A 26201-nucleotide genomic window follows, 5' to 3' on the forward strand; every position below is an offset into this window, starting at 1 on the left:
TAGGTGTGAGTGCAACACAGAGGGGAAAGGGAAAGGGAGCCCAGACACTAGGGAAAGGGGGAAGATGTGACCTTCTAATCTGGACTAGTGTCACCCTGGCTCCCCCTAAAGTTCCTATACAGCCTCCGCAGCTGTCGCCAATCACGTGCCTCGCCCTACTATCCCTGGCATAAGGCTATAGCTGGGGGTGGAAGGAGATGAGCACTAGTCAACCTCCACTAGCAGCCTAAAGACAAAAGGGGAAAACAACACAGGGGAACAACAACTCAGCTTTAGAAGAACTCCAACAGGGCACACGCCCTCAAGACTCTGGAGAGGACGTGATGCTACTTCAGCCAAGTTCCAAGTGGAAATGAGTATAACCGGCGACGCCCACCTGGAGAGATCAGGTATATATACATCCAGGACAGAAGGAGGTAGTCGCTAGGTCCTAAAGACAGCCTCCTATCTAGGCAGCTGTCTGCATTGCCAAACGTGGAGGTCTCCTGCAAACCACTGCAGGACGACTGTCTGTCACCTCTGACACACCCATGACACCTGAGGTCTTATGTGTGGAGTCTGACCTGAATACCGACGGCATTGTTGATGCTGCTAGTCAACAACTGCCCTCTTCTGCTCACAAATCCTTCCCAACATCTGCAATCTAGAGTTCCGCAAAACAGTCAGGTGAGCTGGAAGCTGCAAACACTGCTGAAGCACGGCAAGGGCAGCGGAAGCTGTAGCTGACTCTCTAAAATGGGCACACAGGCGACGTACTTTGACAAACAGATCCGACAGATCCGGGTAGGTTTTCAAGAACCGCTGAACCACGAGGTTAAGCACATGGGCCAGGCATGGTATGTGTGTGAGCTCACCTCACCTCAGAGCCGCCACCAGGTTCCGGCCATTGTCACACATGACCAAGCCTGGCTGTAGGTTCAGCGGTGTCAGCCACAGATCTGCCTGCTCTTTCAGAGCTGTCCACAACTCTTCAGCATTGTGCGGTTTGTCACCATTAGTGTTGAGCCACCCCCGTAGTTTTCGAGTTCGGTTCGTCGAACACCCGTGTGTTCGCCGAACTGTTCGTCGAACTGTTCATCGAACACCTTCGAACACCGTTAAAACCAATGGCAGGCAAACAAAAACACATAGAAACACATAGAAAACACCTTCAAAGGTGTCCAAAAGCTGACAAACTGCTCAGAAGACACAACTAACACATGGAAAAGTGACAAGTACATATAGTCATGCGAAAAGAAAAGAGGTGGAGGAGTAAAAGGAGGGGGAGACACAGATATAGGCATGTCATGCCCTTCTAAAATCCAAAAAGTGAGAAGCCGAGACGGCCAGTCCGCTCCTGCCCGTGCCACCTCCGTGTCGCCGGGTTTGTGCCAGAGCCGCGGTGAACCCTGACGGCCAGCCCCCCTCTCCCAATACTGGTGCCTGTCCGCTGGTGGGTCGAGAGAGCCCCCCTGTGGTGGAGGCAGCTCTAAGCTTTTTAATTTAAATTGTCCCTCTAATTTGAATGAATACACTTTAAATTCATTTACAAGGATCTATTGGAGGGCAAGTCTCATGCCAGCAGCCGCGTAATTCCAGCTCCAGTAGCGTCCACTAAAGCTGCTGCAGTTAAAAAGCTTTTATAAGGATCGAGCTCGGCTGTCCACCGCAAGGCATCCTAGTACCAGTCCCAGCCCCTATGCCTTGGGGTGCCTCCTGATGCTCTTCACTAAGTATCCCGTGGTCCCGAAGCATTTCCTTTGAAAAAATTAAGTGTCCAAACTACAGGTGGTGTAGCTTGCTTAACAGCCGGGATAATCCGCTGACTAGCAGACACTGCTACTAGGCACAAAGTATTTCCTGGGCTAGATGCAGTTAAAAATTTGTAAGTAGATACTCTCGTTGGATGCTGAGAAAGCATTCCATAGAGTCTCCTGGCACGCCATATATGATTCTCTTAAAAAGCTTGGGGTAGGGGTCTAGGGGACCCTTTTATAGCCAAAATCACGGCCCTGTATCACAATACGTCACCTAGGCTGAAGATAAATGGAACTGTAGCACCGAGGGCTCGGTTGCTACAGACGTATTGCACCTCACCCAGAGGTGTGATATCTCACTCTCAGATAAGGATGGAGTGTGGATCAGGACCCGACACCTGCATGCATTACACCACATTGCCGTGGGGCAGGGCGACCAATATGCCCCTGAGATGGGCACGACAGTCCCTGTCCCTGGCTGGAGTGGGGGGAGGGAACACTGAGGAAGGGGAACCCTGCAGTGCAGGAGCAGGGAGGAAGCAGTTCCTGGGTGCATTGAGAAGGGAGTATAAAAGGTGGGCACCATCTTAGTTCAGTGCAGAGAAGTCTGAGCAGAAGTGGCAGGGAGCAGGGGCTCTGCATGAGCTCTGCTCCGGAGGCGGGCCTAGTAACAGAGGCCCAGGCCTGCAAGAGGGAGAAGGAAGGAAGAGGAGCGGAGAAGGCTCCAGGAACGAGGAATGAAGGGATCCCAGGGGTGCGGACGGGCGAGTCGCCACCGCACGCCCGAATCCACCTGCGTGGAGGGGTCAGGCCAAAGGGGGAGACCGGTCCCCGAACTAGTGGAGGCAGGAAACGACCCTCAGCTAGAAACCGGAGGCTCTGACATTTTATGTGGCGCAGCCCCTTGCTCCACCCGCTAGGAAGGCACCACATAGGGTCAGGGAAACTGGCGCCAAGTTTACCAAGAGGAGGCCCGAGGCAGCCGGACAGAAGTGTTGGTAAGAAAGGCCAGACAAAGGACACACAAAGGGGGTCCTGTGAAGCGCTCCAAAGTTATCTGGGAGTTGTCTGAGCCCCTCACCTGGTGAGCACAGTACGACGTGGGCAGCCGTTACCTGCAGACGTGGTCTGGATAATAAGAACTGTGAGTAAAGGCCCTGAACTGCATCACTGACTCCGTGTCGTTACTGCTGCTGCCCTGCACCATCACCCCCATCCTCCGCATACACTGCCCTGAGGCTATACTCCTCCCGTGGGGAGTTATGCTACGCTCTGCTGCACCCACAACACCAGCCTTAGCGGTCTGCCCTGTAGCGGCGGTTCACTCTGACCGCAATCCACGGGTGGCGTAGTCGGACATTTAAACATCAAAACCACATAAATAGTTCCGCCACTGGTTTGACCGCTCTGAGCCACGGAACCGGATCGCCGCCACGAAGACTACAACCACCAGCATCCACCAAAAAGGGTCCGGCTCCGGGTGTCCCAAGGCCCAGGGGGCGCGTCAGAACATTTTCATCACCTTTCACAATCACCAATGGGACAAGGCAGGGATGTTCTCTGTCCCCTCTCTTATACATCCTAGTGACGGAGCACCTGCTCTCATCAATTCGCCATAACCCCAATATTAGGTGGATTGAGGTGGGAGGCACCGAGTACAAGTGCTCTCTATTTGCTGATGATGTCCTAGTATATATCACTCAATCACATATATCCATCCATGCTGTTATGGCTGAAATAGATCACTTTGTTACATGGTCAAATTTTAAAATCAATGCAGCGAAGTCTGAGGCCCTCGATGTCTCCCTCCCCAAATCCATATAGGATTCCATCCAGTCCAACTTTCCCTTTGCCTGGCCCTCACAGGGTATCAAATACTTAGGAATTCCTATTCATAGAGACCTCTCCCATCTATGTTATCTTAATTTTGGGCCCTTTATTGAACAACTCCATACAGACCACGGTTGGCAAGTTAGAACTGTAAGATTCACTACGTGAACCACTGGTGTTTTGTGGAAAAGCACATGTACACTGTGTTCCAAATTATTATGCAAAAAGTGTTTAGGAGTGATAAGGGAAGAATTTGTTTGTTTGTCAGTTAAACTCATTGATGGTGATGTGTGTCAGGGCTCTTTATATCACTGTAAGCAATTGCAGACATCAGTGCTAATTAGTTTGTCAGGTGTGTCCAATGAAAGGCAAGACTACTTAAGAAGGCTCTCTCACATTATTCAGCAGCCTACATTTTCTGCCAAAATGGGAAAGAAAAAGGATGTGTCGGCTGCTGAGAAGCAACAAATTGTGGAGTGTTTAGGTCAAGGCATGACTACAATCAACATTGTGCGATGATCAGGATGAAGTGTCTTGGCAATCAAGAAGTATGTAGCTGATTCACAGTACACACGTGTGCGTGCTGATAAGGGCAAATTGAGGACTCTTTCCTAGAGGAAATTACGTCAGGTTGAAAGAGCAGCGGCAAAAAAGCCTTGTCATAGCAGCAGACAAGTTTTTGAAGCTGCTTGTGCCTCCAACGTCCCCCGAACAACAAGATGCAGGGTCCTTCAGAGGTTTGCAGCTGTGCATACGCCATCCTGTCGACCTCCTCTATCCACTTCACACAAGCAGAAACGGCTCCAGTGGGCCAAACATTACATGAAGACTGATTTCAAAACAGTTTTGTTCACGGATGAGTGCCGTGCAGCGCTCGATGGTCCAGATGGATGGAGTGGAGGATGGCTGGTTGATGGACACCCCACGCAAACACGGCTACAGCGCCAACAAGGAGGAGGTGGAGTAATGTTTTGGGCTGGAATCATGGGGAGAGAGATTGTCGGCCCCTTTAGGATCCCTGAAGGCGCTAAAGATGAACTCCATAATGTATGTGGATTTTCTCAAACAGCACTTCCTACCATGGTTCAAGAAGAAGAACCGTGTATTTCACAGCAAGATCATTTTTCTGCATGATAATGCACCATCTCATGCTGCACATAAAACATCTGCATCTCTGGCTGATATGGGCATAAAAGGGGACAAACTTATGGTGTGACCCCCATGCTCCCCTGACCTCTACCCCATTCAGAACCTTTGGAGCATCATTAAAAGGAGTGTCTATGATGGCGGGAGGGAGTTCACATCTAAGCAACAGCTCTGGGAGGGTATTCTGTCCTCATGCAAAACAATTGAAGCAGAAACCATCCAAAACCTGACAAATTCAATGGACGAGAGAGTTCAGAAGCTCCTTTCGAACAAGGGGTCCTATGTGAAAATGTAACATCACCTAGAATAAAGTTTTGAGTTGAAAACTGTTTGATTTCAGTTTCTAACAACCTGCTAATGCTTATAATTTCAAAAATGACCATTTTTTTGGTCTTTATTAAAATGAAAAGGTTGATCGAAAAGTTTGGGGGATCTAAGAGTGTGGCAACCCAGTAGTCATGATTACTTCGAATTCTGACAATATGAGGGTCATGCTGCAGGTAGTGCAGCAAGAAGGCACTTATGTGTCTTGCGCATCTCGGAGCCCCAAAATTATTTTCCGGGCTAGATGCAGCTAAAAATTATTTTTAATTTTAAATCTGGTGGAGCTTATTATAGATGGCCTAATAGGATCAGTGCTGCACACTGCTACAAAGCCCAAATTATTTTCCAGTCAAGATACAGATAAACATGATTAGTAATTTGAAAGCTTAAAACGGTTGGTAGGGTGATTTTAAACAATCATCAAGCTTTTACTCTCCCCAGGATGACACAGGGGTAGAAAAGTCGTTTCGGATCCATGATTTGTTTATCTTTATGAACGTGAGTCTGTCTACATTATCAGTGGAGAGCCGCGTGCGCTTATCTGTCAGCACACCACCAGCAGCGCTGAACACACGTTCAGACAGAACGCTGGCTGCGGGGCATGACAAGATCTCCAAGGCGTAAGTGGCTAGCTCCGGCCATTTATCCAGATTGGAAGCCCAAAAAGAGCAAGGGTCCAGTGACACAGTCGTGGCTTCAATGTTTACTTGGAGATACTCCTGTACCATCGTCTCTAGGCGTTGACTATGTGTCAGACTTCTTGTCTCCTGTGGCCTTGCAAAGGATGGGCTAAAAAAGTGGTGAAATGATTCCGCAAAATTGATGTTACCACCAGATACTGTGGTTCTGTTACGGTTTGAGTGCTGAACACTTGACGGTCCCACGGTTGGCAAGTTGGAACTGTGAGATTCACTACGTGCACCACTGGTATTTTGTGGAAAAGCACATGTAAGATTCTGCAACAGTCTCTGCTGATACTCCTGCATGCGTGCATCCCTTTCTATGGCAGGAATAATTTCTGCAAATTTACTTTTGTACCGGGGATCTAACAGTGTGGCAACCCAGTAGTCAGGATTATTTCTAATTCTCACAATTCGAGGGTCATGTTGCAGGTAGGGCAGCAAGAAGGCACTCATGTGTGTTGCGCATCCAGGAGCACCAAGTCCCTGTTGTGTTGGTGGCGAGGTAACAATCATGCTTCCTTCCTCTGTCCTCTCCCCCCAACCTCGCACAACAGAAATGTGATCAAGGTCTCCCTCATCTGATGAGTCTTCCATCAGTTCGTCCTCCACTTCTTCCTGGGCTCCTGCACCTTCCTCACTAGTTTGGCTGCTACCATGCGCCCTGGTAAAACCATCTCCCCCACCCTCACATGCCTGCCTCCTTGGTGCTGCCGACCGTCTGGACCTTGCAGATGTTAGCCCTTCCGCATACAACTCCTCCTCCTCTACTTCCTCCACCTCCTCTTGTGCCACCACCTGACTCCGAATTCTGTTTAACATGTGCTCCAGCATGTAAATCACCGGAATAGTCATGCTGATAATGGCATCGTCAGCACTAAACATCTTCGTCGCCATTTCAAAACTGTGCAGAAGGGTGCATAGGTCCCTGATCTGAGACCACTCCTCCAGCGTGATTTGCCCCACCTCTGAATCTCGTTGGCCCAGGCTATACGTCAGAACGTATTGCACCAGGGCTTGTCGGTGCTGCCACAGTCGCTGCAACATGTGCAGAGTTGAATTCCACCGGGTAGGCACATCGCATTTTAGCCGGTGAAGTGGCAGGCCCAACGACTTCTGTAGAGATGTAAGTCGCTGAGCTGCGGGATGCGAACGGCGGAAGTGAGCACACAGCGACCGTGCCCTCTGCAGAAGGCCATCTAGTCTGGGATAGTGGGCTAAAAATTGCTGGACAACCAGGTTCAACACGTGAGCCATACAAGGCACGTGTGTGACATTGCCCCGGCGAAGGGCCGCACCCAGGTTTGCAGCATTGTCGCACACGGCCTTCCCTGGTTTCAGGTCCAGTGGAGACAACCATTCATGAAATTGGTTCTCCAGAGCTGACCACAACTCCTCAGCTGTGTGACTCACATTTCCCAGACATTTCAATGTAAAAACCGCCTGATGACGTTGAGCCCTACTGCCAGCATAGTAAGGAGGTGTGCAGGATCCCTTCTGCGCAGTTAGAAAGCTTGTGGCATGACCAGACAGGCTTTGGGTGCAGGTGGAAGACCGAGAGGAGGTTGAGGAGGCAGAAGCAGTGGAGGAAAAATGACATAAAGAGGATTGACGCACAACTCGTGGGGACGGCAAGACTTGGACAGCAGCCCCTTGTCCTGCTGTCACCATAGTTACCCAGTGCCCAGTCAGCGACATGTAACGCCCCTGTCCATGCCTACTCGTCCAAGTGTCTGTGGTGAAATGCACCCTGTCACACACAGAGTTTCTCAAAGAAGCGGTGATGTTGTGTGCGACATGCTGGTGGAGCGCAGGCACACCTTTCTTTGAGAAGTAGTGCCGACTGGGCATCTGGTACTGGGGCACTGCGACGGACATAAGGTCTCGAAAATCCTCTGTGTCCACCAGGCGGAAAGGCAGCATTTCTGTAGCCAAGAGCTTGCAGATGGTGAAATTCAACCTCTTAGCTTTCTCATGGCTAGGAGGAAATGGTCTTTTACTTGTCCACATCTGAGGGACCGAGGGCTGGCTATTGTGCTTAGACGGGGTTGATAAGGGTGTCCCCGGCAAACTGCCGGTCTGTGAGGAAGATGCAGGCGGACATGTTAGGTTGCCTTGATCCAAAGGTGGTGCTATCGATGTCGGACAGCGCTCAAGACCAGCTGGTGTTACCACCTCCAAAGAAAATGATGACCTGCCAATCACGCTGGCTGTTGCGGGTAAAGAGGTGGCAGGTCTGCGCCCCAAAACAGGTGTGACTGCTGTCCCCCCAGTCACAGAGGATGAAGAGGCCGCGGATGCACAAGATATGGCAGACGGTGGTTGGCCCGGCCGGCTAGACCGCATTGTAGCACACTGAGCTTCCCACTGCAACTTATGCTTCATGTCCATGTGCCGGTTCATGCATGAAGTACTCAAACTATGTATTTTTTGGCCTCTACTTAGCTTTTGCTGACAAATGTTACAGATAACACGAGTTGGGTCATCTTTATCGATCTGAAAAAATGCCCAGGCTATGCAAGGCTTAGCACCCATGCGACCTGAAGAGCCACCACGACTTGTGGTGAGAGGCAGAGTTGTGTTTGAGGATGCAGTTGTTGACGTGCTTCCAGTACTACGTCTCTGTCCAGGAAGGCGCAACCTGACCTCGTCGTCACTAGCATCTTCCTCCACCTCCTCTGCTGACCTCATCTCTTGGCTGACTGTGGGTTGACAGTAAGTGGGATCTCCGACCTCATCATCATCACCCTGTGCGTTATCACACCCGTCGTCCTCAGAGCCAACCTGTTCCTGCCCTGACAAAAAACTAAAGTTGTCGCTCCAATCAGGTATTTGAGTCTTATCATCGTCTTCCTCATTGTCTCCACCAACAGGAGTTACAGTTTGGGAATGAGGGTCTACATTATGGTCAGAACCTTCTGCGTCTGGTCCTGGATCCGACTCATAAAGATTCTGGGCATCAGTGCAGATCATTTCCTCGTCTGGATTCACAGAAGCGCTGGAGTCGACCTCTGATTCCCAGGCTATAGTATGAGTAAACAGCTCTGCAGACTCAACCATCTGTTCTACCTCATACTCAGACGGGCAGCTGGAGATTTGGGAGCTGTGAGGAAGCAAGTGCGATTTGGGTGACACCTTTGAGGACTGGAGTATTTGTGATGTTGAAGTTGATGTGGAGGAGAGCCCACTTAAAGGAGCACTTGATATCCGTTGAAGCACCTGCTGTTTTTGTGCCTCATCTGGAATTTGTAGCGATTGGCGTGGCCGTAAGAAAGGGATCTTATCACATTGTCCGCTAAAAGAAGTAGACATTTTAGTTTGGCTGGAAGATGGTCTTTCTTCTGCACCTACCCCACGGACACAACCTTTTTTCCTCTTCCCAACACGCCTATTCCCCTTTCCACCAGCAGCAGGCCTTTTTCCACTCATTTTGGTGGTTAACTAATTCACAACTCTGGAGTTGTTTGCACAAAAAAACAATGGATGGTAACCGAGCAGAGCTGAGTGGCCAAACTGTGGTATTAGGCCAAAACTATTGGCTGGGTTAGATGCAGAAAAAAATTATTTTTAATTTGCAACCTGATGGAGGTCAGTATAGATGGACTAATAGACCAAGTCCCACACACCGCTAGAAACCCAAATATTTTTTCAGAGCTAGATGCAGAAATTTTTTTTATTCAATTTGCAACCTGATGGAGGTCAGTATAGATGGACTAATAGACCAAGTCCCACACACTGCTAGAAGCCCAAATATTTTTTCAGAGCTAGATGCAGAAAAAAATTATTTTTAATTTGCAACCTGATTGAGGTCAGTATAGATGGACTAATAGACCAAGTCCCACACACCGCTAGAAGCCCAAATATTTTTTCAGAGCTAGATGCAGAAAAAAATTATATTAAATTTGCAACCTGCTGGAGGTCAGTATAGAAGGACTAATAGAACAAGTCCCACACACTGCTAGAAGCCCAAATATTTTTTCAGAGCTAAATGAAGAAAAAAATTATTTTTAATTTGCAACCTGATGGAGGTCAGTATAGATGGACTAATAGACCAAGTCCCACACACTGCTAGAAGCCCAAATATTTTTTCAGAGCTAGATGCAGAAAAAAAATATTTTTAATTTGCAACCTGATGGAGGTCAGTATAGATGGACTAATAGACCAAGTCCCACACACTGCTAGAAGCCCAAATATTTTTTCAGAGCTAGATGCAGAAAAAAATTATTTTTAATTTGCAACCTGATGGAGGTCAGTATAGATGGACTAATAGACCAAGTCCCACACACCGCTAGAAGCCCAAATATTTTTTCAGAGCTAGATGCAGAAAAAAATTATATTCAATTTGCAACCTGCTGGACGTCAGTATAGAAGGACTAATAGAACAAGTCCCACACACTGCTAGAAGCCCAAATATTTTTTCAGAGCTAAATGAAGAAAAAAATTATTTTTAATTTGCAACCTGATGGAGGTCAGTATAGATGGACTAATAGACCAAGTCCCACACACTGCTAGAAGCCCAAATATTTTTTCAGAGCTAGATGCAGAAAAAAATTATTTTTAATTTGCAACCTGATGGAGGTCAGTATAGATGGACTAATAGACCAAGTCCCACACACTGCTAGAAGCCCAAATATTTTTTCAGAGCTAGATGCAGAAAAAAATTATTTTTAATTTGCAACCTGATGGAGGTCAGTATAGATGGACTAATAGACCAAGTCCCACACACTGCTAGAAGCCCAAATATTTTTTCAGAGCTAGATGCAGAAAAAAATTATTTTTAATTTGCAACCTGATGGAGGTCAGTATAGATGGACTAATAGAACAAGTCCCACACGCTGCTAGAAGCCCAAATATTTTTTCAGAGATAAATGAAGAAAAAAATTATTTTTAATTTGCAACCTGATGGAGGTCAGTATAGATGGACTAATAGACCAAGTCCCACACACTGCTAGAAGCCCAAATATTTTTTCAGAGCTAGATGCAGAAAAAAATTATTTTTAATTTGCAACCTGATGGAGGTCAGTATAGATGGACTAATAGACCAAGTCCCACACACTGCTAGAAGCCCAAATATTTTTTCAGAGCTAGATGCAGAAAAAAATTATATTCAGTTTGCAACCTGATGGAGGTCAGTATAGATGGACTAATAGAATGATGCTATGCCCAAAAGATTTTACTTCACTAGGTGCAGTAAAAAAATTGGTATTCTATACACAAGTGGTATATCTTGCAACACAGATAGGCTACTCCACTGACTAACACACTCTGCAATAGGCCAAAAAGGATTAGCTTTGCTAGATTCAGCCAAATGCTGTGAAAAAAACTTGCACAGCACTGGCACAGACCTGCCTGGCAAAAACTGATAGGAACTGATGTAACCTAGTCCTGAAAAGGACTCCAATTACAATTAGTCTTTACTCCCACAATCTATCTATTTAAGAGCACAGACCTGCCTGATAAAAGTCGTAGGAAATGCTGTAACCTAGTCCTTAAAAGGACTGCAATCACAACTATTCCCTACTCCCAAGCTATCTGTATATTTGTGCGAAAATTGGCTTGAAATTAACAAGGTATAGCGCACACAGCAACAGCGGTGCCGTCTAACACGCAGCTGCAGCAGTGAGAAAATGGTGGCGACGGGGAAAATGGCTTGGTCTTATAGGGCAAGGACATGTGACATACACTGCCAATCACACATGCCCTTGCTTGTGTGAAAAAAAGCACTTCGCTCCGTGTGTGCGCTGCTGATAGGCTGACAGATTGCACCTCCCCACTGCAAATGCGGGAAAGAGAAAAAAAAATGGAGATCTTCATTGTTCCTGCAGAGATCCATCCCCTGCCCCTCCCCCCGCCCCGCTGTACACTCAAACTGCATATTAACATTAATTTTCATCATTACTGAGAAAAAATCCAGTTATGATTTTGGTGCACGAACAGTTATCGAACATAACCTCGAACAGCCGAATTTTTCTCAAATTGTTCGTGTTCGCCGACCGGCTCGAACACCGCCCAAAACAGCTCGAATTTGAGATTGGCGAACAGTTCGAGTAGAACAACGCTCATCTCTAGTCACCATATTATCTTCAGCACAGACTGTTGCCACTTGGCGATGCAGTGCTGCAGTGCTTCCAGCTTGCAACTAATGTGGTCATTTCAGAGATGAAGGCTGAAGCGGAGGGAGCGTTGCAGGAGCAGTAGAATGTGGGGGCAACCATGATTGACCAAGGGCCCGCAATCCTCGGCGTTGGGAGGACGTGTTCCTTCCCAAGGTCTGACTGGGTCCCGGCTTCCACTATGTTAACCTAGTGTGCCGTCAGCGAGATGTACCGTCCTTGATCACAAGCACTTGTCCACGTGTCCGTGGTTAGGTGGACTTTCCCAGTAACTGCGTTGTATAGGGCACATCTAATATTGTGGGACACGTGCTCGTGTAATGCGGGGACGGCACACCAGAAGAAATAGTGATGGCTGGGGACCGAGTACAGAGGGATGGCCGCCGCCATCAGGTTGCGGAAAGCTTTCATCTCCACGACCTTAAAAGGCAATATTTTGAGCGCAAGCATTCGCAAAATGTGTGAATTGAGTAGTGTGGCCTGTGGGGTGTTGGCTGCGTATTTGTGCTTGCGTTTTAAGGACTGGGATAGGGACAACTGAACGCTGCGCTGGGACAAGGACGTGGACGTGCTTGCAGATGGTGCTAGTTGAGAGTGTGCAACAGCAGGTGTAGGGCGGGAGCCATCTTGGCATGCGCTATGGACAGGGGATTGGCATGCATGCACAACAGCGGAACAAGCAGTGGTGTCACCTGCAGACACTGTTGCTGGACCCTGGAGTTCGGCCCACTTAGTCGGGTGCTTTGCTGCCATGTGCCTGATCATGCTGGTGGTGGTCAGGCTGCTAGTTTTGCTGCCCCTGCTGATGCTGGCCTGGCAGGTGGTGAAAATGGCCTTTTTGGGGTTATCTGCAGAGTCTTTAAAAAATGACCAGACTCGGGAAGACCTAACAGTTGCACTGGCAACTTCCGTCTTGTTGGCGTTACGAGGAACTCTTTCCCGCCTTCTGTCTGCGGCCACCACACTGCTTCTTCCTGACTGTAGTGGTGCTACACCTCCCTTCCCCTGTGTGCTGCTGTCCTCGCTCTGTATATCCCCCTGCCAGGTTGGGTCAGTTACTATATCATCCACCACCTCGTCTCCTCTTCCGCACCCTGGTCCTCCTCCTGACTTTCTGGCAATTGTGTCTCATCATCATTATCATCCACCTCTTGCGACAGTAATTTCACTTTCCCACCGTCGTTTTCGTGTGACCGTGGCTGCTCCAATATTTGCACATCGCTACACGCGTTCTCCTCTTGACTCGCTTGAAGCAGGCCGTGCGAGAGGCCCGAATCTACAAATGGAAAAGTGAACAGCTCTTCTGAGTGTCCAAGTGTGGGATCATTTGTCTCGGGGCACTTGGCATGGTGGGAGGAAGGAGGATCAGGGTGAGGAATATGCGGTCCAGACTCACAGCTACTGAGACTTGACCATGTGGAAGACAGGGTGGTGGCTAAGTGACTGGAAGCATTATCTGCTATCCAACCAACAACCTTTTGACACTGTGTTCAACAGTGGTGTTCTGCGGTCCCCTATTAATTGGGACAGGAAGGTCGAGCGACAAGATGTGGGTGTTTGTTGTGGGACAATTTCAGCTTGCCTATGGCCATGTCCTCGGCCTCTGCATGCACCATCACCATCACGTCCACTTCCCCGTCCCTTGCCACGCACCTTACCCATTTTTCATGGAGGACAATATTTTCCACGTTCACGAGAAATGGCTGATTTTGGAACGCAGTTATATGTGATACGTCTGACAGAGAAGCACAATTTTAAATAGCAGGCCTGTAATTTGCTAATACTATCCTTCACAGACACATAGTGTGAATAGCTTGACCGACACACTGCAACAAAATAAAAATGGAAGAAATGTCTGATTTTGGAACACTCTTTTAGGTGTTATGTCTGACAGAGAACTACAGTTTTAAATAGCAGGCCTGTAATTTACTAATACTATCCTTCACAGACACCTATTGTGAATAGCTTGTCCGACACAATGCAACGGAATGAAAATTTAAGAAATGTCAGATTTTGGAACACTCTTATAGGTGTTATGTCTGACAGAGAACCACAGTTTTAAATAGCAGGCCTGTAATTTGCTAATGTTATCCTTCACAGACACCTAGTATGAATAGCTTGACCGACACACTGCAACGGAATGAAAATGGAAGAAATGTCATATTTTGGAACACTTTTCTATTTTGTTATGTCTGACAGAGAACCACGGTTTTAAATGAAAAAGGATAATTAGCTCATATCACCTGATACTGACAGAAATCCCAGGCTCACGGATTAGTGTCCAGCATACACTTGCAAAGATATATAGAGAAGTAAAATCCGGTACCACATGCGATAAATCCTTTTATTCCAAAATTGAAAATCACAACATGTCCCTAGGAGGGGAACAACTGGACGCGTTTCGAGTACACAGCCCCTTATTCGTATATACTGACGAATAAGGGGCTGTGTCCTCGAAACGTGTCCAGTTGTTCCCCTCCTAGGGACATGTTGTGATTTTTAATTTTGGAGTAAAAGGATTTATTGCATGTGGCGGATTTTACCTTCTCTATATACACGGTTTTAAATAGCAGGCCTGTAATTTGCTAATATTATCCTTCACAGACACCTAGTATGAATAGCTTAACCGACACACTGCAACGGAATGAAAATGGAAGAAATGTCATATTTTGGAACACTCTTCTAGGTGTTATGTCTGACAGAGAACCACGGTTTTAAATAGCAGGCCTGTAATTTGCTAATACTATCTTTCACAGACACCTAGTGTGAATAGCTTGACCGACACACTGCAACAGAATGGAAAAGGAGGCCAATATTTTCCACGTTCAGTTTAAATTTCTGGATTTTTATCGCTGAAATATGGAACAGATCTGGCTTTATTCTGCAGTGAGAACAAGCAAATGGAGCAGAAAAATGGTGTACTCTAGATTGCTTTTTAAGTAAATAACCAGTATTAAGATCAAAAAAAATTTCTCTGGCCCCTGATATCTGGGGCTATGTCTGCAAATATATGTAAGAACAGCAGCAGGAACGTTCAATGGACCCTCTTGCACTATATGCACTGCAGTCTACCACATACACTGCCTGCCTGCCTAATTCCTGCTATCATCGCTGAATATATGCAGCTGGATTAGTCCTCAGAAGGACTATTAGTTCAGATGGATATATATATGTTGTGGAATACCAATACTAACAGCACGTCCAATGGACCCTCTTGCCATATGCACTGCAGTCTGCCACATACCCTGCCTGTCTGCCTAACTCCTGATATCACCACTGAATATATCCAGCTGGATTAGTCCTCAGAAGGACTGTTAGTTCAGTTGGATATATATGTTGTGGAATACCTATACTAACTTTGAAGAAGTAAATCTCTCCCTAGCTCAGCAGCTCCTCTCCCTACTCTGCCTGGTTCTGGAGTAGACTGTGACCCGGCGCCCGGTCTTATATACACCTGATGATGCTGTCTGGCCAGCCAATCACTGTAATGCCCACAACCAACATGGCTACGGCATTACAATGCATGGCAGGCAATCCATGTGTGACACCCCAGGGGTCTGGTTGCCACAGTGATAGAGATATTACGTCTGAGAGCAGGTGGGAGGTCTCTTGGTCAGGGATCCTATGCATGCCACACCTCCTGCCCAGTCCTGGGAGGGGAAGAACTTCCCCTATATAAACCTAGGGCTGAGGCAGCATTAGTGAGTAGAGAAGAAGTAGAGACAGAGAAGAGCAGCAGATATAGGAAAAGAACATCAGGAGCTCTGTGGGAGCAGTGCTATAAGGAGTCAGGGGCTGGCAGCTGCAGAGCTCGCCCTGACTGAGAAGCTATCACCGGACCCGGAGTCCGAGGCTGTGGGGACTAATCTTTACCCAGCAGCAGAAACCACCCGGCAGGGGATTTCAGGTCCTCTGGCCAAGAAACCCGAAGGCACGGTCACACGCGTGGGACCAGCACCGCCGTCGTGGAGCGGACGCCACTAGAAGGCCCCGAGTCACCGGCCATACGGGTGAGCACCACACGGTACACTCAGGAACGTGGGCTACTTATACCCGCCTCTAGCAAGGTAGCCAGACGAGTACAGTCAGTTTGGGAGGCCTACAACTCCACCTGGCCAGGGGAGATCCCATCTGCTCAAGGACTGACCAGGCCCCGATCGCTAGCCAGTACTCCAGGAGGGTCTATCTTTATCACCAGTAAAGACCCTGAACTACACCGCATCGTCTCTGAGTGATTCCTGCTACCCCCATCATCCACGTCGGCTGCCCTGAGGCCATACCCCTCCCGTTGGGGGTGATACTATCACGCTGCACAATCCTACCACCGGCCTCAGCGGTCTGCCCTGCAGCGGCAGCTCCTTCGCTGCATTCAACGGGTGGCGTAGTCGTCCAACATCTACCGCTAATACAACGCCACTTAGTCTGACTCCCTGGGCACGGACCGGGTCACCGCCACGAGACTACAACCCTCAACAGATCCGGCTCCGGGTAAGCTCCTGCATGCGCAACGCTGTGCGACACAGGCCCAGGGGTGCGTCACATGCATGTTCATTGGCTCTCTAAAGAGTGCCAAACATGCAGGGAGGGGACCCGAGTTCCCGCCGAGCAACCCCGGAAATACTTGCAGAGCGCCGAGCTCATCGAGCACAGTGATGCTCAGGCGAGTACCAAGCAGTGGCGAGCACATTCGCTCATCACTAGTGGTGTCAATAGAAACTGGATCTTGTCTAACAAAAGCATGAAAAAATATATAATTCTCGGAAGAAGGGGTGGAAAAAAACAAAAACGCAGCAATAAAAATTGGATCCAATGGAAAAGGATTAAGAAGTAATATTTGCTCATCATGTTGTACAGTTATATGGGCAATATTTTATATAGCACCTAAATTAGGGCGCTGTACACATAAAATCATGCAACTTAAGGCCTGACCCTATATATGTCATATATACAGTGGGGAAAATAAGTATTTGATACAGTGCCAATTTTACAAGTTTTCCCACCTACAAAGAATGGAGAGGTCTGTAATTTTTATAGTAGATACACTTCACCTGTGAGAGACAGAATCTAAAAATAAAAAACAGAAAATCACATTGTATGATTTTTAAATAATTAAATTGCATTTTATTGCATGAAATAAGTATTTTATCACCTACCAATCAGCAAGAATTCTGGCTCTCACAAACCTGTTAGTTTTTCTTTAAGAAGCCCTCCTACTCTGCACTCATTACTTGTATTAACTGCACCTGTTTGAACTCGTTACCTGTATAAAAGACATCTGTCCATACACTAAATCAATCACACTCCAATTTCTCCACCATGGCCAAGACAAAAGAGCTATCTAAGGACACCAGGGACAAAATTGAAGACCTGCACAAGGCTGGGATGGGCTACGAAACAATAGGCAAGAAGCTTGGTGAGAAGGCAACAACTGTTGGCGCAATTATTAGAAAATGGAATAAATACAAGATGCCTGTCAATCTTCCTCGGTCTGAAGTTCCATTCATGATCTCACCTCGTGGGGTAAGGATGGTTCTGAGAAAGGTCATGAATCAACCCAGAACTACATTACTTTTAGGAACACACTACGTCGTCATGGATTAAAATCCTGCAGGACATGCCAGGTCCCCCTGCTCACGCCAGCACATGTCCAGGCCCGTTTGACTTTCGCCAATGACCATCTGTATGATGCACAGGAGGCATGGGAGAAGGTCATGTGGTCAGATGAGACCAAAATAGAACTTTTTCTTATCAACTCCACTCGCCGTTTTTGGAGGAAGAAGAAGGAACCCCAAGAATACCATCCCAATCATGAAGCATGGTGGGGGAAAGATAATACTTTTGGGGGTGCTTTTCTGCAAAGGGGAATGGACGACTGCATCGTATTAAAGGGAGGATGAATGGGGTCATGTATTGCGAGATTTTGGCCAACAACCTCCTTTCCTCAGTAAGAGCATGACAATTACCTGAAACACACAGCCAGGGCAACTAAGGAGTGGCTCCGTAAGAAGCATTTCTAGGTCTTGGGGTGGCCTAGCCAGTCTCCAGACCTGAACCCAATAGAAAATGTTTGGAGGGAGCTGAAACTCAATGTTGCCCAACGACAGCCCCGAAACCTGAAAGTTCTGGAGAAGATCTGTATGGAGGAGTGGGCCAAAATCTCTTCTGTAGTGTGTGCAAACTTGGTCAAGAACTCTGTAATTGCAAACGAAGGTTTCTGTACCAAATATTAAGTTCTGTTTTTCTATTGTATCAAACACTTATTTCATGCAATTAAATGCAAATTAATTATGTAAAAATCATACAATGTGATTTTCTGGATTTTTTTTTTATTCTCTGTCTCTCACAGGTGAAGTGTACCTACGATAAAAATTACAGACCTCTCCATTCTTTGTAGGTGGGAAAACTTGCAAAATCGGCAGTGAATCAAATACTCCCCACACTACATATACATGTAAGCCAAAAGCTGTACTTATAGGATACACAAAAGACTGTCAGCAATTTCCACTTCTGTCCACCACCGGCTTTCCACGGAGAAGAGTTTCAAATACTTTTCTTTCTTCTTTCTATCATACTTGTTTGTACTTTTGACTTTTTGTCGTTTTTGGGATTTTTTTATGTTTTTTGATCTCTTCTTCAGCAATCTTCCCCTGGAAACTATTTTTTTTTTATATAGGATCTACATTTGACCTGAAGCAAATTCAAGGACACAAGGTCATATACTTGTCAACCTCGGCTATGTTTGGAATGGCTTTACAGCTCGGTCTTTAAAATTCATCATGTGTCATGTCTTAAATTCTCCAGGAATTTATGATCACAGGGTCTATGTTTAGTTATGAGTCAAGCCGTTACATCATTATATTTTCCAGCTGAAATCGTTTGATGGATAATTCAGTAATGGCGGCGAGGAGCAAAAAAAATTGGAAAAATGATAATGTTTTCCATTAGAAGAAAATGAGAATAACTATGTTTATCATTATATTAAGTTCTTAGTCTCTTCAGCTTTCACCTTGTCAGTAGACCTTGGGTTGGATCTGGGTGACAGCGGTATTTTGCCCGGAAACCTTCTTCGACCATATATCCACCTGTAAAAACAATTGTCCTTTGAAAATATGACAGTGTTTGGTTAGAGGAAATGTTATTGTAGGTCTTTGTAGCACTGACAGGTGGAAAAAATGTGTTCCTCTAAATCCAATATGACATCAAGCCATAACTGCATAGATTCAACAGCTTGACAAGTAGGGAAAGATCACTGAAAGTTCACAAATGGCCAAGTGGCCAACCTCGCTAAATAGCTTCGACAAGCGCCCAGGGTTGCGGAGCTGCGTTGGAAGAAAACACATTCGCAAGATGACTTCACTGCATTCAAACAAGCAACACTCGCATTCAAATCAGCCCTCGTCTCTGTTAAACAGGCCTACTTCACAACCCTCATATCTTCCTTATTCTACAACCCCAAACAGTTATTTAACACTTTTAACTCTCTCCTCCGCCCTCCACTGCCCCCTCCGACCTCCGTCATCTCTGCTGAGGAGTTGCCACACACTTCAAAAACAAGATTGACCAAGAAAGGCAAGTCTTTACTGCCCAACTACCACCACCCCTTTGTTTTCCATACCATTGCCCTCCCCCATAACCTCCCTTCCCAACATCAGGGAAGGAGACCTTACTCGTCTCCTCTCCAAATCACACCTCACCACTTGTGCACTCGACCCCATCCCAGCCCACCCCCTCCCCCACTTCACCCCCACACTCAACCCATCCCTTACCCATCTCTTCAACCTATCACTAACTTTTGGTACCTTCCCCGCTGCCTTCAAACATGCCACAATCATGCCCATCCTCAAAAAGCCATCCCTCGACCCAACCACCTTGTTCAGCTACAGCCCCATATCACTGCTCCCATTTGCCTCCAAACTCCTTGAGCAACACGTTCATGCTGAACTTTCCTCTCACTTCTCATCTAACTCTCTCTTCCACCAAATCTGCCCTTACCAAAATTACTAATGACTTACTTACAGCCAAAGCTAACAGACAATTCTCTGTACTCCTTGACCTGTCCTCTGCCTTCGACACAGTTGACCACTGCCTCCTACTAAAGATCCTCTCTTCCTTTGGCGTCAAAGACCTTGCCCTATCTTGGATCTCCTCATACCTTTCTAACCGCACATTTAGCGTCTCCCACTCCCACACTACCTCCACATCCCACCCGCTCTCTGTTGGAGTCCCACAAGGCTCTGTCCTAGGACCCCTACTATTCTCAATCTGTACCCTTGGCCTGGACAGCTCATAAAATCCCATGGCTTTCAGTACTATCTGCACGCTGATGACACCCAGATCTACCTCTCTGGCCCAGATGTCACCTCTCTGCTGTCCAGAATCCCAGTATGTCTATCAGCCATATCCTCCTTCTTCTCCATTCTCTTCCTCAAGCTCAATGTTGACAAAACTGAACTCATCATCTTTCCCCCATCTCGCATATCTTCCCCACCTGATCTTTCTATCACAATAAATAACATCACACTTTCTCCTGTACCAGAAATCAGCTGCCTCGGAGTAATCCTTGACTCTGCCCTGTCATTCAAACCCCACATCCAAGCCCTCGCCAACTTCAGCTCAAAAATATTTCCAGAATCTGCCATTTCCTCAACCCTCAATCTACTAAACTGCTTGTGCATGCCCTCATCATCTCCCGCCTCGACTACTGCAACATCCTCCTCTGTGGCCTTCCTGCTAACACTCTCGCACCCCTACAGTCAATTCTTAACTCTGCTGCGCGACTAGTTAATCTCTCGTCTCGCTACTCCTCTGCTACCCCCCTTTGCAAATCCCTTCACTGGCTCCCAATTGCCCGGCGTATCCAATTCAAACTACTAACACTGACCTACAAAGCCATCCATAACCTGTCTCCTCCATACATCTCTGAAATAATCTCCTGATATATTCCCTTACGTAATCTACGGTCCACCCAAGACCTCCTTCTCTCCTCCACACTTATTCGTTCCTCACCCAATCGCCTCCAAGATTTCTCCAGAATATCCCCCATCCCATGGAATTCTGTGCCTCAACATGTCCGATTAGCTTCCACATTTGGATCCTTCAGACGGAACCTGAAAACCCATCTCTTCAAACAAGCTTACAGCCTGCCATGACTTTGCTTGCTGCAACCTCAACAACACCGGAGCTACTGCAACCCCTCAACCTACTGTCTCCTTCCCCATTGCTGTAGAATGTAAGTGTCACGCTGTCTCTGTATACTGGAGGTAGGGGGCCTAAGCTGACCCTAAGCTGGGGCCCTGACTAATCCCTCAACCTGGAGGTACTGTTAAAGGTACAGAGGTCCAGGCCGCCAGCGTAACCCCTACCTCCTGAGGATCCCTGCACCTAAGTAATCTAGTCCTGAGAAGGACCCCGATCACAACAAAAGAGGACAAGTAATAATATGCCCACACACAGTACTTAGACGAACGAGACAGTACAAGGGAAAAACCAAAACCACCTTGCATACAAAAACTACACAACTACAACAGAGGGAACACGAACGGGAAAGGAGATAAATGATAAAGCGAGGAAGGGAAAATACACTCCAAATACACTTATCTCAGAAACTCCAAATACCACGATCCGCTCTGTAAGTCTGTATGAAATGCTTTCACCGACACTTCCCAAACAGACCAGCAGGCATTTGAAGGAGACTCACTACAGCAGCATTGATTGCAGCTGGGCGAGGCTGGACCTCGTCTAGCACAGAGAGAGAGAATTAACTCCCTCACTGCCGAAAACACAAAGCACCAAAAAGTCAGCTGCGAGAAGTCAGGCTGTGTAATCGTGACGATCTTCGTGGCGACACACCCGTGACAGTACCCCCCCTTCTACGAGGGGCCTCCGGACCCTCAGGGCCAGGTTTATCCGGGTGAGTCGTGTGGAAGGCCCGAACTAATCGGTCTGCGTTAATATCCGACGCAGGAACCCACATCCTCTCCTCAGGACCATACCCTTTCCAATGAACCAGGTACTGAAGGGACCGACGATTAAAACGTGAATCGATGACCCTTGATACCTGGAACTCCAAGTTACCATTGACCACCACTGGAGGGGGAGGTAAAGGTGACGGTACCACCGGCGCCACATACCTCTTAAGCAACGATCTGTGGAACACGTTGTGAATTTTAAACGTAGGGGGGAGGTCAAGACGGAATGCCACCGGATTAATAATAGAACTGATTCTGTACGGCCCGATGAACCTGGGACCCAGTTTCCAGGAGGGAACCTTAAGTTTAATATTCCTGGTAGACAACCATACCCGATCGTTCACACTTAGGTCCGGACCAGACACTCTCCTCCTATCAGCCATACGTTTGTATCGGTTCCCCATAGTATTCAGATTCTTCAGCACCCCTTTCCATACTGAAGCGAGTGATGAGGAAAATCGTTCCTCCTCAGGAACCCCCGAAGAGCCCCCCCTACTGAAAGTACAAAACTGGGGGTGAAAACCATATGCCCCAAAAAACGGGGACTTACCAGTGGACTCGCTCCGCCTATTATTGAGAGCAAACTCTGCCAGAGGTAAGAAAGAAGCCCAGTCCTCCTGGTTCTCTGACACAAAACACCGGAGATATGTCTCCAAGCTCTGGTTCATACGTTCCGTCTGACCATTGGTCTGAGGGTGAAAAGCCGATGAGAATGACAAATGCATCCCCCGCCGTGCACAAAACGCCTTCCAGAACTTGGACACAAACTGAGACCCCCGATCAGACACAACATCGGAGGGTACCCCGTGAAGCCTCAGAATCTCCCCAATGAACACCTGCGCAAGAGTTTTAGCATTAGGGAGAGCCGGAAGAGCGATAAAATGTGCCATCTTGCTGAACCTGTCCACTACAACGAGTATGACCGTTTTACCCGAAGACGGAGGGAGGTCCGTAATAAAGTCCATAGACAGATGAGTCCAAGGACGCTCCGGGATCTTCAAAGGTAAGAGGGCCCCAGACGGACGGGTATGTGAGGTCTTAGAGCGCGCACAAACCCCACAGGACGCGACAAAAGTTACCACCTCCTTATGTAAGTTAGGCCACCAAAACCGACGCGAGAGAAGATCCACAGTTGCTTTACTCCCCGGGTGTCCTGCCTAACGTGCTCCTGATGAGACACCAGATCCGGCGAGTAAATTAAGATATCATCCAGATATATGACAACAAACTGTCCCACCAGGCGGCGAAAAATGTCATTAACAAAGTGTTGGAACACCGCCGGGGCATTAGTCAGACCGAATGGCATGACAAGGTTCTCATAATGCCCCTCCGGAGTGTTAAACGCCGTCTTCCACTCATCCCCCTCCTTCATCCTAATCAGATTGTACGCCCCCCTGAGATCCAACTTAGAGAACCATTTGGCGCCCACGATCTGATTAAAGAGATCGGGAATAAGTGGGAGTGGATGCGGATCTCGGACCGTAATCCGATTAAGTTCACGGAAATCCAGGCAAGGGCGTAGGCCTCCATCTTTCTTCTTAACAAAGAAGAACCCTGCAGCCACCGGTGAAGATGAAGGTCTAATATGCCCCTTAGCCAGACTTTCTGAAATATAATCCTTCATGGCCTGCCTCTCAGGACCAGAAAGGTTATACAACCTAGCTTTAGGTAACTTGGCCTCAGGGAGCAGTTTTACAGAACAGTCATACTCGCGATGAGGAGGTAGTTCCTGACACCCTTTCTCCGAGAATACATCCTCAAAGTCCGCCAGAAATGGAGGTAAGACCCAAGGAGTAACCGCACCGATGACCGTGTTCATGCAGTTTTTATTACAGAATTTACTCCATTGGCTTATCTCTCTGGTTTGCCAATTAATAACCGGGTTATGCTTAGTTAACCAAGGAAGGCCCAAGACTATAGGAGTGGGAAGACCCTCCAACACGTAGCAAGACAACAGTTCTTTATGTATCGCCCCCACTTGAAGTTTTACGTCATGCACAGCTTGCAAAAAACTTCCCTGACCGAGAGGCCTGGCATCGATCGAGAATATGGGGATGGGTTTAGCCAACTCACTCAATCGCATACCTTGAACCCGGGCAAACCGAGCATCAACCAGATTAGCCCCGGCCCCACTATCCAGAAGAACAGATATCCTCTCAGTTCTCGTACCCACCACCACCTCCGCCGGTACGAGAAACTGAGACGAACCTAGGGACGAAATACCTACTCCCAGATTGCCGTCCACCACACAACCTGGGATCAACAGTTTTCTGACGACTCTTCACTCTGCAAGGGACGGGATGGACACCCCCCAATAAAATGTCCCTTTCTCCCGCAGAAGAAACACCTTCCTGTCTTATGGCGCACCACCGATCCCCTCCCCCGAAATGATGTCCCTCCTAATTGCATAGGCTCCTCTGGACTGACCAGGGGAACCACCATATGAGGGGACCTTATAGGAGGTGGAGTCATCACAGGGGGTCGAGTTATCCCGCACCTCTCCCGAAGCCGTCTGTCAACGCGAATAGCCAGGGCCATAGCGGCTTCCAGTGACGCGGGAGAGTCATACTGTGCCAACACATCCTGTAATTTGTCGGATAAACCTTGACAAAACTGGCTCCTAAGAGCCGGGTCATTCCACTGGGTGTCCGTGGCCCACCTACGGAACTCCGAACAGAATTCCTCCGCCGGACGATCTCCCTGCTGGATCCTACGTAACTTAGACTCAGCAAGGGAGATCCGATCTGGGTCATCATATACGAGTCCCAGAGCAGCGAAAAACCTATCCACTGACTGGAGAGCCGGGGAGCCCGGGGGAAGAGAGAACGCCCAAGATTGTGGGTCCCCTTGTAGGAGCGAGATGACAATTCCCACCCTTTGTTCTTCACTCCCCGATGACCGAGGCCGCAGCCGAAAGTACAATTTGCATGCCTCCCGGAAAACAAAAAACTTGTCCCGCCCCCCAGTGAACCTGTCAGGGAGAGCTACTTTAGGTTCTGGTCCGGCTTGCTCCAGAGGATGCAAAACCTTGGACCTAACGTCCGCCAGCTCCATGGACAAACTCTGCAACTGCCGAGCTAGACCGGCTACTGGATCCATGGTAGCTGGAGAAAAACTAAGTGGGTCGGTGAAAATGTCACGCTGTCTCTGTATACTGGAGGTAGGGGGCCTAAGCTGACCCTAAGCTGGGGCCCTGACTAATCCCTCAACCTGGAGGTACTGTTAAAGGTACAGAGGTCCAGGCCGCCAGCGTAACCCCTACCTCCTGAGGATCCCTGCACCTAAGTAATCTAGTCCTGAGAAGGACCCCGATCACAACAAAAGAGGACAAGTAATAATATGCCCACACACAGTACTTAGACGAACGAGACAGTACAAGGGAAAAACCAAAACCACCTTGCATACAAAAACTACACAACTACAACAGAGGGAACACGAACGGGAAAGGAGATAAATGATAAAGCGAGGAAGGGAAAATACACTCCAAATACACTTATCTCAGAAACTCCAAATACCACGATCCGCTCTGTAAGTCTGTATGAAATGCTTTCACCGACACTTCCCAAACAGACCAGCAGGCATTTGAAGGAGACTCACTACAGCAGCATTGATTGCAGCTGGGCGAGGCTGGACCTCGTCTAGCACAGAGAGAGAGAGAATTAACTCCCTCACTGCCGAAAACACAAAGCACCAAAAAGTCAGCTGCGAGAAGTCAGGCTGTGTAATCGTGACGATCTTCGTGGCGACACACCCGTGACAGTAAGCCTGCAAGGGCTTCTTCCCTCTGTACCAGTCTATCATTGTTAGTTTGTTTACTGTAAGTGATATCTGTATTTGGTATGTAACCCCTTCTTATGTACAGCACCATGGCATCAATGGCAATATATAAATAAATTATAATAATAATAATATGACTTACGTCTGGGTTACCTTGAACTCAAAGGGGTATACTCAAGTGTGGAAATTATCCCCAAACCATTGGATAAGGAATAACTTCTGAGGTCCATTCATTGGAATCCCCATTGACCTCAAGAATTGGGGCTTTAAAGAGAGATCGATCATGTGCACTGCAGCTCCATTCATTCATACGGGGATGTTGAAGACCAGTAGAGCGCAGCGCTTAGCTATCTTCGGTGGTCCCATTAAGAATGAATGTAGTGGATGAGTGCAATCGACCACTGCTCCATTCATGCGGGGATTTTCAAAGCCCCAGTTTTTGGAATCAGTGGGGGTTCCAGCAGTCGGATCCCCAGCTTTCATGAATTTATCCTCTATCCCGCGGATAGGGGATAACTTCTGAACTTGGAAGTACCCCTTTAATGATCACAGACATAGACCATACATGAAAATTTTTGTGCTTGAGTTCAAAATGTTACTGTTTCTTGAATTTCATTCTTAAAGGGT

The sequence above is a fragment of the Phyllobates terribilis genome, unplaced genomic scaffold (genome assembly GCF_046119375.1).
Source record: "Phyllobates terribilis strain yellow unplaced genomic scaffold, ASM4611937v1 Scaffold_1__5_contigs__length_1240528914, whole genome shotgun sequence".
In the NCBI taxonomy this organism is placed as follows: domain Eukaryota; kingdom Metazoa; phylum Chordata; class Amphibia; order Anura; family Dendrobatidae; genus Phyllobates; species Phyllobates terribilis.